Source organism: Equus asinus, chromosome 9 (genome assembly GCF_041296235.1).
Source record: "Equus asinus isolate D_3611 breed Donkey chromosome 9, EquAss-T2T_v2, whole genome shotgun sequence".
Taxonomy (NCBI): domain Eukaryota; kingdom Metazoa; phylum Chordata; class Mammalia; order Perissodactyla; family Equidae; genus Equus; species Equus asinus.
Window position 1 is genome coordinate 63,265,928 of NC_091798.1, and position 19,880 is coordinate 63,285,807.

The following is a 19,880-nucleotide window of genomic DNA, read 5'->3' on the forward strand; positions in this document are numbered from 1 at the left end:
AATCTATCCCACCATTTATAACAGATACATAGTATTTCATAGTTTGAACGTTTAACCTTTATTTAGCCACTGAGAGGTATTGAGAATTTCCAAACGAGCATCTTTGTAAACATTTGTGAATCTTTTAGGATAGATAATCAGAGGCAAATTGTTGGCTAAAGGTATGTACATTTTTTGCTCTCACCAGCAGTGTATACTAGTACTATGCTAGTCTGTAATCTGATTTCACCTCACTGATTATTAGTGAAGTTGATTATCTTCTTAACTATATTCATCATTTGCATTTCTTGTTCTGTGAATTGCTTGTTGACAAGTTTAGCTTATTTGAAAGGGGGGCCAGTTCCTTGTCATTTTCTTATTGCTTTGTAAATCCTCTTCATGGTATAGACAGTATCCTTTATTACATAGGCTCCAAATATCTTCTCTTAAGCTGTCTCCTGTCTCTTAACATTATTTATGATGTCCTTTGTCAGGTGAATTTAAATTTGTAATTGTTAATTTTTAATGAGTTAAATTTAAATTTAAATAAGTTTAAATTTGTATGTGGTCAAGTTTATTAATCTTTTTTCTGTATAGGATTTTGTGTCTTGCTTAGACATAAATCTTCCTTCTCTCATCTTAACCACTCCCTTTGGCCAGGATAATGATATAGAAAATGCTTCAGTTTTTCCTCTAATACCATGTTTCATTTAGAATTTACGTTTATGTATGATATTTCAAGGCACTGGATTATTTTTTCTAAAAAACGAGGGTTCCAGAGCCTCTATTTCTAGGAATGGCAGACTACATAATTTAGACCAACCTTTCCACTGAGAATAACTAAAGAGCTAGAGGAAAGAAAAAGTAAAAACAGTTTTAAAAGCAATAAACAACTAATGAATGAATGGAAGACAAGATAACTTCCAAACTAATAGAAGAGGGGAAATGGAGTGATAAAACTACACGAGTTATTATTCATTTTACGTATTCTTGGAATTGATTTATTAATATATTATTTAGGAGTTTTGCATCTTTGTTCAAAGGTGAGATTTGCTTACAACTTCCCTTTTCCATGTCAGTCTCTTCTGCTTGAGATATAAGAGTTACACTAGCCTTAGCCCAAGTTAAGAAATCTTACTTTTTTTCTATCTTTGTAATAGTTTATAAAACAGAAATTATGTGTCCTTGACAAGTTTGGCTGCTACAATCTAAGGAAGATCAGGAACTGTTGACTTTTATGGTATAGATCTTTGGGTATATTTTCTGTTTTTCCACTGGTTTGTACATATTTTCTACTCTTTTTTAGCCTGTTTGGGTACTGCTTTCCTATAAAACTTTCATTCCGTATGGATTTTTCACATTGAATTCTCTTGTAATTTAAAATTTTATCCATAACTATAGTTATGTCTTCTTTCTCCATCTGCTTCATTATTCTAGGATCCAATGTGTCAATGGAACATCTGATACCAAGTTGATTCTCATTTCTTTCAGGTAATGCTAGCTCTAAGTCTAAGACAGTTTTAAGATTTTCCTCTATGATTTTTAAGATTTTATGTTGCTTATGTCTTACATTTCACCAAAAAGTATAGAAGCAAGAGACTTTTCCCATTCATTCTGCTCATCAGTCAAGCCACTCAGCATTTACTGTGAAGATCCTTTTTTCTGTTAGGTTCTCGCTGCCTCCCATCCTTCCTCATCTTTTACATTCTCTCTTTGGTGATGGATATGGGAACTTTTTTTTTTTCAATTTTTTTTTAAAGATTTTATTTTTTTCCTTTTTCTCCCCAAAGCCCCCCTGGTACATAGTTGTGTATTCTTCGTTGCGGTTCTTCTAGTTGTGGCATGTGGGACGCTGCCTCAGCGTGGTCTGATGAGCAGTGCCATGTCCGTGCCCAGGATTCGAACCAACAAAACACTGGGCCGCCTGCAGCGGAGCCCGCGAACTTAACCACTCGGCCACGGGGCCAGCCCCCAGGGGTCCCTTTTCTTTCTCAGAGCTAAATAAGTATCTGGACCAGTGGTTGGCAAACTTTTTCTGTAAATATTTTTTACAAAAAAATATATGTAAATGTATGTAAAAAATATGTAAAAGTAAATATTTCAGCTTTGTGGGCCACATGGACGCTGTCTTCACTCTTTAACTCTGTGGTTGTAGCACAAACACAGCTGTAGACACTAGGTTAACTGGTGGGCATGACTGTGTTCCTATAAAACTTTACTTACAAAAATAGGTGGTAAGCCCACAAGTTTGCCAGCCCCTGACTTAGACCATTACTTCAAAGATGGCAGTGATGGGGCTTCTGTTATCCAGTCCTGAGTGAGACGGGCGCTGAGCAGTGGTGACAAGGAATTTTAGGTAGGGAAGCCCCAGCATGGTTGGGCATTGTTTGGGCTGTCTGACTCTCCAATTTGACTCTACTCTTCCTTTCCCATTCTGGGAGGTAGTTAATACTCCTTAATAAATTTCTTTTCTGCTTAAACCAGACAGAATGAATGCTGTTGTTTGAAACTTAGAGTCTGATTTATACACCCTCCTCCGTACATTAGAGTAACTCCTCTAAATTTCTGTTCAACAAAGGTGTTTGTTTTCTTGTACTGGTATAAATTAATTCTATCTTCAAAACTGTTTTCTGCCATCTTATGCAACGTACTCATTCTGTCACCTTGCGTCACTATTGCTCACTTAGTTTGGGAGGAATTTTAAACAGTGAGTGTTTATTCTCTTCTGCTGTTGCCTGACATCCTTGCAGCTTTGACTCTTGTAGACCATACTGCGCAGCCTCCTAGTGACGCACAATCCTTAACTCATTCACATGTATGACATTGCAGCTGTTATTCCCTCACCTTGAAAGTCTCTCCTATTTGCAAAACTGAGCTTGAGTGTCACCACCTCCATGAAGCCAACTCTGACTTCTCCAGCCTTCATCAATATATCTGAGCTCTGAGTTCTCAACAAGGATAGTATTACATTAGTTAGTTCTAAATTAACCACTTGCTTACAGTGGTTAATATAACAACAAGATCTAACACTTATCGAGCCTTTAATATGGCTGAGATACTTGTTAAACACACTTCAAAGTATTAATTCATTTAGCCTTCATAGCTCCCTGAGGCAGATGTTACTATTTTCATCCTAGTTTTACAGATACAACAACCAAGGCATAGGCCACATTAAGAAAATTGCCCATTGGTCTTCCAGTTAGTAAGTAGCACAATCAGGATTCAAATCCAGAGAGTCTGGCTCCAGAGCTTTGGCTTTATTCTGTACACCATACTACCTGCTGTGTCTTAGTTTTATTTCCCTTATTAAACTGTAAATCTGCCTGCTTTTCTCTAGGAACCTAGTAAGGGGAATGGATCAGAATAGAGATATTTTAGTTCTTGCAGATTAATTATATCACCATGTGATGGCCATGTAGTTACCATAATATAATATCAGTCAAAGTTACTCTGATTTATCTGGTTCCTTCAAGTCTAAGCAAGAAAAATAGTCACTATCCTCTGGAGAAGTTCCTAAGACCTCTGAAGTCTTATATGGCTATGCCTGTTGGGAATAGCCCATATTGGTCTGCAGGCATCCAGCAGGTATCAGAGGTGGTCCTTGGTCCCAGGTGAAAGACACACAGTTCACTTTTGACAACTCCATGTTCTAGCCAGTTAGCGGTCTTTGGTGGAGAATATGGGCAAAAGGTCACATTACTCACTGGGTTATCCTGTTTCTGCTCATTTTCAAAAGACTAAGACTATGAGTGACTTGAAGCCAGAGAATATAGTAATCATTTTTATCTCTTTCAACTTGCCACTTTTCAGTGCAAAAATAACACATAGTAAGTATTCATTAAATATTGATAGAATTGAAAAGAATCTCACTTTACCTCAATGACCACAGACAGATGGCTGGCAGATGAAGAACTAGCTAAAAACCACGAATGGCTAGGTGGCAGCTGCAAACCAGAGGGTTTTGATTCCTGGGATTGATGGATGTAACAAGTGTCATCTCTAAGCAAACAAATGTAGACAGTGAGATTTCTGTCAGGAAACGTGATTGCTCCCATTTGCAGCATGTAAGGTTGTTTGACACCTTGAAAGTCATAAATACTAGAGACAAAGGACCAGATCTTTCCCTTGCTTCACTTGGGAAATGATTAAATCCTTTGCTGCCACTTATTATCAGACTCCATTGGCAGTTGGCAAGTTGAGGGGTGTGTGTACATGGAGAAGGGGGAGGTGACGTGATTGGGGAAAGAAACATTCTAGGGAAGGGTGGAAGGGTTGAGACTTCCTACAGAGTATGTCTTATCTCTTTCTAAACAGCCTTTTAAATGTCCAAATTTGCCTCTAATTTATAAATATTTCACTTTTCTTCAAAGATTGGCACCTGAGTTGACATCTGTTACCAATCTTCTCTTTTTTTTCTTTTTCTTCTTCTCCCCAAAGCCCCCCAGGACCTAGTTGTATATTCTAGTTGTAGATCCTTCTGGTTGTGCTATGTGGGATGCCACCATAGCATGGCTTGAGGAGCAGTGTGTAGGTCTGTGCCCAGGATCTGAACTGGCAAAACCCTGGGCCGCAGAAGTGAAGTGCATGAACTTCACCACTTGGCCACTGGGCCCATCCCAAAATATTTCACTTTTAAGCTACCATAGCACTTCCTGTTTAATTTCTTTCTATCTTAGAGGATAAATTTTAGTACATATTTATTCCTCTTTCTAGTCTTTTCTGTCTCCATTGATTCCTATCGCTTTCCCTGAGGTTTTAGAAGAGAAAGGTCGTGGTGATAGAGGGAGAGGTCCAACAGCGTGGAGTCAACATGGGCATTTCTGGTCTTGTGGATGGATGAAGACTTGTGATACTCAGCCATCAAAGCCAAGTGCAGACCTCAAGAAGAGTGATTCTTCCAGGCTGCAAAATTAGAAGCCTCAAGGGCATGACTCCAAGCATGGGCTTTGAATAAACGCCGTTTTGGAATTATCTCCCACACCAGTGAAAAAAAATCCACCCTTGTTGAATTTAAAGGGAAACACAAGGTACCTCATAAAGGGCCAGATGTGCACACGGGTCAATGAGCCCAGTCTCCCTGTAATCCTTAGGGGTGAAATGTTTGCATTGTTTTCAAGAGGAAAATTGCTGTTAGTCTTGAACTCTGAGGGAAAGGAGAAACAGGAAGCCATTGGGAACATAAAATAACAGGCTGAACTTTGAAATTAAAACAGGAAAATTCACTGCCTGACTTGCCCTCTGAAAGCAGCTTTCATGGTCCCTTGAAGAAAACAAAAGGAATCTGTTTGTGAAAGCTTCAATAAGTCATATATGTTTGCTCACAATGTTTACTGCAACTTGGAAGCCTGACTTCGTAGAAGCTCACTCAAGTAAAAGGGTTTAGTGTAAAAAAAAAGTTTCAAACACCACTTCTTGCTTTTCCTTCTCTTCTGTGTTCCTTATGTTCTTTCATTCCCAGATCTATAGAAATGTCTAAGAACATCTCATAAATGTTTCCATAACTAAGGAATGCTACATTAACTCATGTAATGTCTGTCAGTTCAAAGGGTTACTCAAACCCTTCCCATTACCACAGTGTGGTAGAAAGAACACTGAGAGTCTAAGACCTAGGATCCATTTTAGCTCTACCAGGGACTGACTATAAACAAGTCAAGTCATCATTCTGTTCTACAGCTTCATTTTTTAAAAAAAGAGGAGGGTGGACTTCACCAGAAAATATAAAGTCCCTTTCAAATGATCTGATCCCAAAACTCACCCTCGTTTATGCTTAAATTACATAACCTTCACTAGAATGTAAACCACGAGCGTAGGATCTGGGTCTGTTTTGTTCACTCCTGTGTCCCCAGAACCTACAACAGTGCCTGGCCCTTAATAACTATTTGTTGAATGAGGGATGAATGAACAAATAAATAGAAGGTATTGGTTCATAAACAGCTGTGATCCAGGCAGAATTATCATGTTGAACATGGCAGCAAGGAGGATTCAGCTTCCTTCATCTCAAAGGGAAGAGCCCAACGGGAGCTGAGAATTTAAGACAAAGTTCAGTCTAGAGGAAGTGACCCTTCTCCCATCCTCTGAAAAATACATGCTGGTGCTATGGAGCCAAAGTACAGAAGTAAGAGGTCCAAAGTGGGCAAGAAAGAAAGCCTCAATTTCAAGGGCCAGATAAGCACCAGATTCAAGCATTGGCATGTAGAGTGATATGCATAAATATGGAAATCCACAGATAGAGGAGACGGACTAATGCAACTTATACAAGTTTGACAGAAAAAGACCTGAGGGTCAAAGTGACTACAGATATAACTAAGAAAGCAATATGAGCTGTTATTATGAAAGCAATCATTTTGTAATTGCTGGCATTGGTCAGATCCTTTTTAGGGTGATGGATCTTGATGTCTATATTTTAAATAAAGGAGTCTATAAGGAAGTAGGAGAAATAAGAAATTATCTAAAGAACAGAAAATAAGCTAGGGCCGGCCTGATGGCGCAGCAGTTAAGTTTGCACGTTCTGCTTCTCGGTGGGCAGCCCGGGGTTCACTGGTTTGGATCTCGGGTGAGGACATGGCACTGCTTGGCACGCCATGCTGTGGTAGGCGTCCCACATATAAAGTAGAGGAAGATGGGCACGGATGTTACCTCAGGGCCAGGCTTCCTCAGCAAAAAGAGAAGAACTGGCAGTAGTTAGCTCAGGGCTAATCTTCCTCAAAAAAAAAAAAAAAGAAACTAAAGAATTCACTAGTGCTTTATTTGGAGGAAACTAAGGGATGATGCTTTTAGCATTACTTTGAAATATAGAAAATAAGTTTTTTGATTCACTGTGAAGAAAAACTTCCCAGTCAGGGATATAATTTAAGAAATGTACAACCAGGGAGCAGGGTGAAATATTTTGCACAATGTATATAGTATTTTCAAAAGTAGACATCCATGTGGAAAGGAATCTGACAATTCCTCAAACAATTAAATATAGAATTACCATGTGATGCAGCAATTCCACTCCCAGGTATGTAACCAAGAGAAATAAATACATACATCCACAAAAACTTGTACATGTATGCTCATAAGAGCATTATTCATAATAGCCGAAAAAGTAGAAATAATAGAAGCAATGCAAATATCTATCAACTGAAGAATTGGTAAACAAGATGTGGTATATCCATATAACAGAATGTTGTCATCAATAAAAAGAAATGAAGTACCGATACACCTACAACATGGATCAACTTTCAAAACATTATGCAAAGTGAAAGAAGCCAGTCACATAAGGCCACACATTTTATGATTGCATTGATATAAAATGTACAGAATATGCAAATTCATGAAAACTGAAAGTAGGTTAGCAGTTGCCTGGGTCTGAGAAGGGAGGAATGGAGAGTGACTGCTAATGGGTACAAGATTTCTTGTTGGAGTGATAAAAAATACTTTAAAATTAGATCATGGTGATGGTTGCACAACTCTGCAAATATACCAAAAACCACTGACTTCTACACTTCAAATAGGTAAATTTTGTGGCATGTAAATTACATCCCATTAAAGCTGTTACATTTTTTAAAGAGTACATATTCATCTGGACTGAAGGATCTAAGCGTAGCTGGGCTGAGGCAAAGAACGTACCATATGACCTCTTATCTCTAGAATACTATTATTCAGTGATTTTTGACCCATAAAGATACCAGACTTAGATGTGATCCAAAAGCTAAATAGATTGGATGTTTAAAAAGAGTCACAAAGACCTTTTCATATAAGTCATAAGGGAAGATGCTTTACTCTGAATGCATGCACCTTGACACTATTGGAAACCAGTTAGGACTCAACTTTCACTGTCCAGAAGTGAAAAGTCCTATATGTAGAGTCCAAGCCACATACCCTCTTTCCTAAATGACTGTCTTTTACCCCAATCCAATCTTCCTTCTTCCACTCCGGCAATCCTCTACATACAGAAGATGATGCGATCTTTTACAATGTAAATCAGAACATGCTACTCTTCCTATTGTACTTAACATGAAATCTAAATATTTACCTTCTTTTACAAATCTCGCATGAGCTGACTCCTGCTTCCCTCTCCATTCTGGCTTCTTACCCACAGGCTCCATCCATACTGGCCATTTTCTGATTTCCTAGGGAGCAAAGTTTGTTTCCACCTTAGAGCCTTTGCAATTAGCTGTGCCCTCTCTCACTACTGCTCTTTCTCATTAGCATGTCAATCCCATAAGAGCATACTGCTTTATCCTTGGTGCTTATTGTATAATAGACACTCGGTAGTATTTGTTGAAACATGGAATTACCGATTTCTCCATTTTGAGGAGCTATGATATTTAACTTCGATAACAACACTACAGGGTCCTCATTTTATAAATGGGGAAGTAGAGAAATGACCTATAAGAGGCTACATAGCATGTAGAGGTGGATTTTGTTCCATATGAGGATAATTTATTGAGAAAGTAATTTGGCGATTCTCCCCATGTTTCCGGTCTCCCACTCTCCCAAGCAGGTTGTCAGGCTTTGCATTCCCTTGTCTCAGGGATTGCTGCTGGGTTGTTTGAAGGCAGTGGCTCTTTGTGCATTTGTATATCTTTCCTCTATTTGTATATATTTCTAGTTGAAGAGCTGAAGATACAGTGCTGGAGGGGTAAGGGAGGAGGGAATGCCTTTGAAAGGAATCAGTCTGAAAAGGAAAATTCCAGCAGACTGAAGATAGGACCTGGAGTCATGGAGAAGCATGTCCAGTTCATTGCAATGGCCCAGTAGAAAGCAAGGCTTCAAAGGGACATGGTCTCAGGTATAACTCAGAAGGTCACAGTTTTCCTGCCAGCACAGTTTCACCTCCCCAGCAGGTTACAGCGGCAGAAACTTGGGTATTGTGAGATTACTAGGTTTAGACCATGACAACGTCAGTGTGACCAATACGTATGGAGATAAAAAAGCCATATTCTATAGCACTATGCTATGTCATCTCCCTTTGAGTTTGCAAAAATCAAGCAAAAAAGAAAATCATTCATTTCCCTGAAAAAAAGATCAGAGTTTTGGTAAATATTTGGCCAAGCTAACAGGTCCATTAGGAATCTATTCACACAACCCAGGGCAAAGCAAACACCTGCTCCAGGCCCGAAGGAGAGAAAGACAGCTGAAGGAGCGAGGTACCCTGCAGGGCGAATCAGAGCCAGCGCCTATTACAGAGTGCGACGAGGGAGGACAGACAGGTGTGTGTTTTTAAATAAGAGAGTAATTTGGTCTTCTTAGCTGTTGGTTCAGAGATGCCAAGCTAAAGATAAATCAATGCCGCTTTCAAAAGTCTACCTGAAGGGAATTGGCATGAGTCAGTCAACGGCCTGTCAAAGGTTCAGCCGCTTTGGGAGTGCTGTATTTTAGCAAGGTTCACTGGGTAATTGATGGGGCTCTGCTTCAATGGTTTGTTCTCCCTTGGCATCTTGGGACCTGCTCTGGTCTAGGGAGCTGGCTCTTTCCCCTCAGGCACCACAGCCTCCATAACAGGGGCCATGTTGTCCTCACCCAGGAATGCATCAGTTTTCTACTCACATTACCAGCCCTCTGAAGAAGGCAACCAATCTCCTTCACTGAGGGCTGGGAAAACAGGACTCTGCCAAACTTTAACTGGTGAAACTGCTTAAGTGAAAATCCCAACTAGGGTAACATGAGAGCATTAAGGGTTTAAGCAATATTTATGAGGTAGCACATTCCTTAGCAGTCAGGGTTGTGACCACAGTCCAGTTATCAGTGGACTTAAAGCTACACTCAACCCATGAAACTGGAATTCTGTAAAACAGCATTTTCGTGTTTTCAGAAATCCCAGTAAATCCTAAACTTTCTCACCTACGTGAAAAAACAAAGTAAACATACAGTCTCGCTCTTCCTTTGCTGGGTTAATTGTCTCTGCCCTCCCACTCAGCACTTCACCAGAACCTCCCATGACTGACCCTTCCGAGCATGCTAAGCTCCAAACCCACTGTCTCTCAAGCAGTACACCCCATCTGATTGCTTCCTAAACTAAGCTGGATGCCCAGTCCACTTGAGGATTAGACTATGGTACAAGTGAGCCCATGAGACTCCTGCCCATCCAACAAGCCTGAGTCCTCAGGCTTCAGTGAGGAGCTCTACAAAATGGCAGATACAGGCTTAGTCTTTGCTCTTTCCCTTGAGGGAAGCCTCCGAGTGGATGTTTTGTAAGCACACCAAATGGAATCTAGCCAAAAACTGAGTCTTTGTTCCCCTCCAAAGGGGAGGAGAACCCATCTTTCTCTTACTGTCACTACCATTTCCATTTCTTGTCAAATCACCTGACTCTTCTTTCACCTTCAATTCCAATATTCATTCTACCATATCTAAGAGGTTCCCATTGTGGACTTCTTTTGTACTGTCTCTCCTTTCCCATACTCCCCAATCCAAGAACCTGGGCTTCCAACTTAGCCTCCTGGATGGTTCCATAGCCTGCAGTCTATATCCACCTCATCCCTCCCAAGCCCACTACCAAGTAACTTTTCCTTATCTATTCTCCATTGTGCATTCACTTATGCAACAAATATTCATTGAGTTCCTACTGTGTGCTGGGTACTGTTCTAGGCACTGAGTATAAATTGCAAAAAATATACAGAGTCACCACCATTTTGGAACCTACATTTCTAGTACAGGGGGCACAAAATAAACAAATATATAATAAACTAGATGGTGGTAAATGCTGTATGGGAAAAAGAAAGCCTCTACTAAGAGGAATAGAGAATGCTCGGGTGGGGGTACTATTGTATACTGAGTGGTGAAGGAAGGCCCTCCTGGGAAGGTGATATTTTAGCAGAGACCTGAAGGAAGTGAATGAGTGAGTGCATGAGTCATCTGAACATCTGAGAAAAGAGTTGTCTATGTAGAGAGAATGGACAGTACCAAAGTCCTGAGTCAGAGGCAGGCTTGGTGTGTTCAAGGAGCAGTAAGGAGGCCAGTGTGGCTGGAGCAGAGTATATATGTGAGAGAGCAGTTGATAATGAAGACAGAGAGGGAGCAGAGTGGGCAAGGCCAGATCACCGGTGTAGGGACTTGTACACTGCTTTAAGGACTTTAGCTTTTATTCTAAATGAGATGCAGAGACACTGGGGGGTTTTGAGCAGAGATCTGATTAGAATTTTAAAAGGATTACTCTGGCTACTTTATTGAGAATAAGGGAGAAATGGTGAAATGAGGGACTCCAGTTAGGAAGCCATTACAGTAATCCTGGTTGAGAGTGGCTTGAACCAAGGCTTAGCAGCAGGGGTACTAGGAAGTAGTTGGATTCTGGAAATACCTTAAGGGTAGAGTGGATAGGATTTGTCAATGGGTTGAATGTAGCATGTGAGAAAAAGCAGACTCCAAGGACTTTTACCTAAGCAATGGGAAGACTGGAGTATCCATTTATTGAGATGTGGAAGACTGAGAGAGAGAAAGTTGGTGTTGGGAGTTGGTGAAATGAGAAGTTTGGTTTTGGACATGTCAAGTTTGAGATGCTCTTTGAGATACTTGCACATCAGTGCCAAGGAGGCACTTGGATATGTGAGTGTGGAGGTTTGAGGAGAGGTTGTTCTGGACAAGCACATTTGAGAGGTATCAGCATACTGATGGCATCCATCGGGCTGGATGAGATCACTGATGGAGTGAAGGTCAGTAGCATCGTGTAGGATGTGCAATGGCACTAGAGATTTCTCCCTGTCTATAGAGAACAAAAACCCTTTGCTTCTTAGACTGATCCCCAAGGCTGGCTGGAACACAGCCTGACCCTGGCTGTTCAAAAACCCAGTCTTCCCTTTTATGAATCCTCTACACCAGTCATTACTTTCATCCTCTCTTCACAGAGCCCCAGGCATCCCTTGCACATTTTTTATACTAAGCCTTAAATGCTACCCATCTTAAAAGGTGCAGTTCAAATCCCACCTTCATTTGTTCATTCACTCGCCAAATATTTTTGTAAATCTACAGAGTCTTAGGTGTCAAACATACAGCAATAACAAAGGTGTCAAAGATACAGCAATAACAAAGACAATCACCTCCCAGAAAGCTTTTCTTGATCCCCTGCCTAATTGCCCTTTCCCTGATATGTAGCAAACAAACCCAGAAATTTTAATTGGCACTGTCTGTGGACAAGCTCTGCAGTAGGCTCTGGGATGAAATCGGAAACAGGAGATGCTCACAGTCTATTGGAGAAGCAGACAACTCAACATGAAATTACAAAAACGCATGTTCCTTGCTATGGTAGAAGAATGCACTGTGGTAGGCAGAATAATACCTCCTACCTCCACCAAACATGTCCACATCCAGAAGCCCAGAACCTGTGAATACATTAGTTTGCATGGTAAAAGGGGAATTAAGGTTATAGATGTAACTAAGCTTGTTAATCAGCTGACCTTAAGATGGGGAGATTATCCTGGGCTATCCAGGTGGGCCCAATGGAATTGCAAGGGTACTTCAAAGTGGAAGAGGAAGCAGAAGAGTCAGAGAACATACGTGACAATAGAAGTTATGCTGTTGGCTTTGAAGATGGAAGAAGGGAATCACAAACCACAGAATGTTGGTGACCTCTAGAATCTGGACAAAGCAAGGGAATGCATTCTCTCCTAGAGTCTCCAGAACGGAGTGCAGTCCTGCCAGCACCTTGATTTTAGCCCCATGTGACCCTTGTCGAACTTCTGAACTGCAAAACTGTAACATAATATACTTGCGTTATTTTACGACACTAAATTTGTGGTAATCTGTTACGGCAGCAATGGAAAACTAATATAGCACTCTATGGTTACTTAACTCTTTTAAAGCTATGTTTTATCTCCCCCAGTATAAATCGTCAATTTCCAAAGATCAGAGACAATGAAAAAATCTTTAAAAATTCCCTCTTTTAATGCTCATATTAATCATGGTTCTTTTGGTTGCAAGTAAACGAAAACTTAGCAAAAATTTTCTAAAGCTGGGAAACTGGCTCAATCAATGAAAAGTTCTGGAGTAGGTCTAGCTTCAGGCACAGCAGAAAAAGAGATGCTCAAGTGATTTTGATGTTGTCAGAAATCCATCTTTCCTCAGTGCTTTCCTTTCTGCTTATTTTATTCTCAGATAGGCTGTTCTTACGTGGTGACAAAGATGTCCACTGGCAGCTCCAGGCTTACCTTCCACATTATACTACAAAAGAAAGAGAGTAACTTTTTCTCAACTCTAGGGGGTGACCTTACTTAGTTTACTTGTGTCATCTGCCTGACCCTCATCTAATCACGGTAGCCAAGGGAGTACCACAGTCTCCTTGCTAGGCCTGCGTCATGTGCCCAAACCTAGAATCCAGGGTCCGGGTCAGCACCCCCTACCTTCAATGTGAGGAATGAGGATGAGGGAGAGTCCACAGTGATCTCTCTTTCCCTCTAATGCAAGAACAGGGAGTAGTTGCCAGAAGCAGGATATCTGGGGAGTGAAGGGACTTTGAAATCAGATAGAATTAGGGTCGAATTCCGTCTCTCTCCTTAACTAACTGGGTGTCTATCTGCAAATCTTATAACCTTTCTGAGCGTCAGTTTCCTTATAAGCAAAGTTATGTAATAGTGTCTGTTTCATTGAGCAGTTCTTAAACCAGATCCTCTGCACAAAACTACCCAGCACTGCGCCCGGTATGGACAAGGAGGTTCCCCTCCCTCTTCCCATCTGGTGGAGGCTGAGTGTCCTGCAGCCAGGCAGCCTCCCACAGAACACCTCCACCCTGGCTCACACTCACCCATCTCCAGAAAGCCTTACTGTACTCAACCTTATGCCAACTTGAGTCTACCAGCTCCTCAGGGGAGTTCTTGGCCTTCTCAGAATCCTTCATGCTTCTTTAGCTCAAAGGAAATGCTCTTCAGTTGCTTATTTAGAAGCAATGACCCCTTGCTCTCCTGCAAGAGGTATCCCTTGCCGGATATCCCTGCTGGGGGCTTAATCTGCAGTGGAAGGAAAATGTAAGAGCTAATGTGCACCCTGAGGGCTTTCACTTCCCCCACAACCTAAAGCATCCCACTGTCCTGGAGAGAGCAGAGGCTGCTTATACCTAAAGGTGGAGCAAACAAAGCCCAGAGTGCTTACAGAATTTGCTAAATGTTCAGCAGATCAATAGCAGTGCTGGGAGTGGATATTTAGAACTAAATGGAGCCCAACTTGGGTGGTTCTCAAAGTTATTAAATTAAGAAAAAGAAATCTATCTGGCACTGTACCCAAAGCCATCCCGTTCATTATCTCTCATCTTACCTCAAGCTATCACTACCCACGCCCAGTGCTAAAAAAGGTTTGGCAGAGCCCTGCACAGAATTCCAATCAGTGCTAGTTCATTTCTGAGCACTCAATACAGAAAGACCAGAAAGGGGTAAAGAGAGTATCTCCAAGACCTCAAGGCCCATCATCAGTTCCTTTCTTCCTTAGTTTGTTTAGGTCTGGTTTATAAAATAAAGCCAAACCTTTATTTTATATACTGGCTTAGGCACCCTCAACTCCAAACCTCAACCATTCCTGGTAGGCATGGATTGTAATACCCTCTGAGCCTTGATGAAGAGTTTTCCTCATCACCCACAGGCAGCCGGAAGATAGAAAAACTTCTAAAAATTCCATTCCACTAGAAACCAAGTGGAAAATCACATTGCAGTCCTGTTTCCAAGCCAATAAAGATGAACAATCCAGTAGTGGGGAGGGTAAGAGAAGAGAGGGGAGAGTTTGGGAGAGAATGAATAGAAGGAAAAAGAAAAGAAAACCCTAAAGCCATCTTCAAATGTCAGGGGACAAAACGAAATTAAGTTGCCCAGATGCACAGAATGAAAACATTATTCAGTCATTCCCCAAAATCTTTAAGCATAAATAATAGGCTTCATATTAGCCTACCTAAACTAGCCACAAATCCCATTTGCAGGTCTGTTTTTTTTAAAAAAACAACAAAACCTCTGCAAATATCATTAACTCACCCTAAACTTGCTTCCAAAGGAAAACGTTGAGTAATGAAGCAGTATTAATAGGAAGATGCGAGTCACAAACATGGGAAGGCTGCAGAGTAAATGGCATCCTTGAGATCTACAGAACTTTAAAGGGAAACTATGAAAATGGCTGGTTTTGCTCTAACAGAGACAAATCCTCGGTTTGCTTAGTGCACCAATCTTCATTTTCTGCATTTTCCTCCTGAGGCAGCAGGAGGATTTGCCATGTCTTATTTTGCATACTCTGCTTCACAGAAGGAAAGCAAGATGGTGTACCATTGGAAGGGAAAATGACAGTAGTCTAAACATTTAAAGCAAAAATTGAATCGAAGTATTGCCATGTTAAACTTTCATCAGAAACTGAGTTCGATTATGTTCAGACTGGTTTATAATTTGGCGGGGAGCCTCATTTCCTTCTTTCTGAGCCAAGGAACATTAATGGCAGCTTTTAATGCTACGGACCCTACTTCCTTCGGGGACATTCTTTTTTCTGGGCTTTCCAAATACCACACTCTCCTAATATTTTTCCCTACACCTCTCTGGACATGTCTGTTTCATCTCCTGTGAGGATGACTCTTCTCTTCTGGATGTTCCCCCAGGGTTTGATCCAGGCCCCTCCTCTTTAATGAGCTTACCCTCCTTGGGTTTCTGGTCTTCTCTCATGACCTCAGTTGCCATTCTTGTGCTCAGGGCCGTCTTCTCTTCTGACTCGAGAACTACATGGCAGCTGCTTCTTAGACATCTTCACTCTGGTTCCTCAATGCAGCATGTCCTTCAAATTCTTTAACTTCCCTTCCAAAACTGCCATGTGCTGGCACTCCTGCCTCAGTGAATGGCTCAGCTGGACTAATAAGAAACTGGGTGACACCCTTAACACTTTGTTCTTGCCCATTCCTCACATCCACTAAATCCTCATGTCCTGTCTATTCTACTCTCTAAATACTTCCTGAATAATTCACTTTACCATATCTAGTCTGCTGCCACTTTTGTCTAAACTGACATCAGGAGGCAGTAGAGAGTAGAGGTTAAGAGAACTGCCCCTGGAGCCAAGGTTTAAATTCCAGCTCTACCTGAGACCACCCTCGAGCAAGTCATTTAATCTGTTTATGCTTCAGTTTTATCATCTGTAAACAGAGATGATAATACAACAAACTTCATAGAGTTATTGTGAAAATTATTGACAATACATGTGAGGGGCTTAGAAGAGTGCCCAGTATATGATTAGTCAAGAAAGTGTGAGTTGTGGCTACCATGACGATTATTATTATTACTATTAATATTATTACTGTTATTATTGCCCATGTTGATAACTTAATCTCTTAGATAACTTCATCTCCTATATCCACTAATACTTCTCTCCAATCCTTTCTGCACATTACAACGAGAGCAATGGTTCCAAAAGACAAATCCAATTATGACACCACCCTGCTTAGTGCATTTCCTTCAGGATAAAGTCCAAATCCTTTAACTATAACTCAGGAGGCTCTTTAGTACCTAGCTCTTCCCTGCATCTCTTTTGCAACTAGTCCTTTCTGACATCTCTGGTCCTTTTCATATGACTGAACCCTCTTCCCCTTCTTCACACAGTTAACTCCAGTTTTCCCAGAAATTCTCCATTGGGTGCCTCTTGTCTGTACTGGGGAAATATAATTAGAAACAAAATCTTCTTCCAACCAGAGAATCTCTCCACAAAGGTAGTAGAGAAAGAAAAGTTTTGTTATTAAATAAGCATTAAACCAGAATGTGATGCATATTGTGAGAAATCCCCTAAGAGACTGCAAAGACAGAAAGAAATCTCCCCCTTTATATAGCCAAGCAGATACAATGCATCATATACTTGTTTCCAAGATAAACAATAACTAGTCTACAAGTAAGAGGATTTGACAACACCATTTGCCACGCATAGTTCATCCTGACTTTACCTGGTAATTGGGGTGACCATCTGTGTTAACTAATTAGCTTTATCCAGAAGAAAAACAAACCTCTCATACTTTTATGACAGGAGGCAGTTTTGCAACTTGGAGCAAGGTGCTCACCTAAAGTCAGTCTCCTACCTTCCCACAGAAACTGAGAGAGAGAGGTGCTATCTCCCTTGATGTTTATGTTTCAAAATAGCTCCCAGGTTCCTGAGGAAGACATTCCTGGCTATAAAGCTGTCAAAAGGTCTATCTAGTTTTCAAAAGGATTTATATACATTTCAAAGAGAGGAGGAAGCACTTACAATTACAAGTTTTCTAAAGTAAATTCTCTGGGAAAAAGGAAGAAAGGGCTATCTTTTCCCTTACTTTCAATTGGGAGAATTAATCCTCTTATTTTTAATTTGTATTCGTCCTCACAGTCACACCAGAATATGTTATGAGCCTGCCATGTCTGCCCAAAAAGTGCCCTTTTCTTCCCCTATATTACACTTGAAGCAGCCATTCAGTATTTCATTTATTCAATATTTAATGAGCACCAACCAAATGGCTATACTGTGGATAACAAACTGATGTGCTCTTATCTGAATGAAGCTTACAGTTAGTGAAGGAGATAGGCAAATAAACAACTGTTTGTTTAAAAATGTGATAAGTATAAAACAAACATGTTGCTTTCAAACAGCAATATTTTGTTCAAGAATTAATTAATGATTGAATAAATACATTTCCAGGGCTCCATAATTTAGGGAAGAGAGACTGCTTGACAAATAAACAGGAAAAATCAGGATTGGAATTGGTCTCTAGCCCCATCAAGAGTGACTACCTCTTAAGCAGGCAGAATGGGTTCAGAGTAAAGAAACTGGTTCATGCTTCTATTGTCTGCCCCACTTTAGAGGCTAAGAGGATGGTGTAAACAAACTTCTTATGATGCTGAAAAATTATCAGTGCTGATACAAGTTCAGGCAGTCAAGTTGTATGGCTGTAAAACCAGTGTTCTAGTTCCCAGGACATTAATTAGGACAAACATTCAATTCTCTAGATGTTGGCTGACTGGTATCCTCAACCCAGACCATATATTTCATTTTAGGACTTGTGAGAGAGGGTTGGAAATCAGAGATTCATATGAGAGAAAGAAAGAGGCAATACTAAAGCCAATTCCACTGGGACTGCTTCCAAGGGCCCTGCCCATGTGGGCAACGTCTGTGCCCGATTTTCACTCCCATCCTATGTCCCAGCCAGAGATATGTCCCACTGCTCTCCAAGATAAATTCCATCATTCCACTTCAGGCCTTAACCAAATGTTCTTTTAAAACGTTAACTCTGATCCAGCTGAGAAGGCTTCCTCCTTAGAAGATGTAAGAGTGGTGTAGGGGAGGAAGACATTTCCTCTTCCCAAATGGGGGTTCGTCTGGCCAGAGAACGAATTAAATTCACATGAGACAGAATAGCAAGAGAAAATTAAACAAAGCTTTATGAGGAACCATGGCCCGGGGCCTTTCTTCCCGAAGGAAGAAAGGGCACTGAAGAAGTGGGGTGCACAGAGTGGTTATATACCCCCAAACAGGGTGTTTCACATGTGATTGAAATGTCCCTCCCACAATAGTCACAAGATTGCCCTGTCGGCACAGCGCTTGATGGACACAGCAGGTAATGGTCTGCTATCTCGGTGGGTGTAGCAGGAGGCAAGTGGATTGTCTGGAGCTGGGCGGTCACAGGTGAGCGCAGCAATCAGTTCCTAGCCTAAGGAAAGATGCTTAATCCTTAAAGAAATGCCAAAGTTGGGAGGGGGAGGGAAGTCAGTTACAGGAGGTTACCAGAGAAGCACAATAAAATGCAGATTTAAGTCCTTGCCTTTGGTATTGATTAAGAGTTTTTGGAGAGAAGGTCATCTCCTTTCTTCTTCCTGGTACAGAGAGGGAGGCACCTTTACAGACAGAGATTTACCTTACAAATGTAAATGTGTCCTAAGGAAGGGCAAGCTCCATTCCTCAGAGCCTCCTTCCCTGTCCCAGTTTATCAAAAGCAATCAGCCTCAAATAATCCTGATGCCAAAGAGACATATCTTGGGGTGGCCAATTCCAGGTCCCCACAGTGGCATAAACAACAACTTTGAAGCTGATTTTGGTTATTTGGGGGGAAGATCACTAAAAATAAACACCAGAGGTATAATGCTCTGAAACTATAATAGCGACCTCTAATTCCTGTTTGGTGGGCTTGGGAGGGAAGAATTCAAGGAAAGGCAATGATTTAGTGTGCATCAAAATCACCTATAGAGATTGCAGTTTCTAATTCAGTAGGAGCCTGAGAATTTGTGTTTCTAACAATTTCCCAAGTGATGCTGATGCTGCTGGTCTGGGGACCAAACTTTGAAAACCACCCCTTGATGTTAATAGTTGCTCATCTTGACTGAACGTTAGAATTATCTGAAGTACTTTTTAAAAATACTGATGCTGGAGTACTTCATCAGACCAATAAAATCAGAATCCCTTGGAACAGGGTAGCCATCTGTATCTTTTAAAGTGTCATAGAGAAATTGGGGTTGAGAACAACTATTTTAGATAAAGCCCTGGTGAAAGAAAGCAGAGGAATGAAGGGAAGGTAGAAAAGGTAATATGTGAACATCCTCTCTAAACATGTAGGGAGATGTACGGTGGAATCTGAGCACGGTAGATTATGATTATACAGTCCAAACCTCTCCTATGAAAGATGCACCAGAGAAAGGGAGTGACTTGCCCAAGACTTCACAGCAGATTAATAGCTGATTTAGACTTGACCCTAAATTCTCATGATTTCTAATCCAGTGATATTTTTTTCCTCTTAGTAAACTTGGAGTTCAGTTCTGACAACCCTCAAAACACTTACGTGAAATACATCCTGGGAAACAGACAATAAACAGACATGGGAATACAATGTGATAAATACCATGCTATGGGAAGAGGAACACCAAGATGGGTTATTTAGCTTGGTGTAGTAGGGTAAAGTGATGAGTCAGCATGAACCAGTGATGGGTGGTTCAGAGAGAGAGAAAAGTACAAGCCAAGGCATA

At 40.9% G+C, this 19,880-nt stretch overlaps 1 long non-coding RNA gene across 4 annotated transcripts in view; it reads right to left on the bottom strand.

Moving 5' to 3' along the window:
• LOC123289833 (uncharacterized) overlaps positions 1-19,880 on the bottom strand; it is a 117,700-nt gene that overhangs the window by 52,291 nt on the left and 45,529 nt on the right. The gene's annotated exons all lie outside the window — the stretch shown is intronic.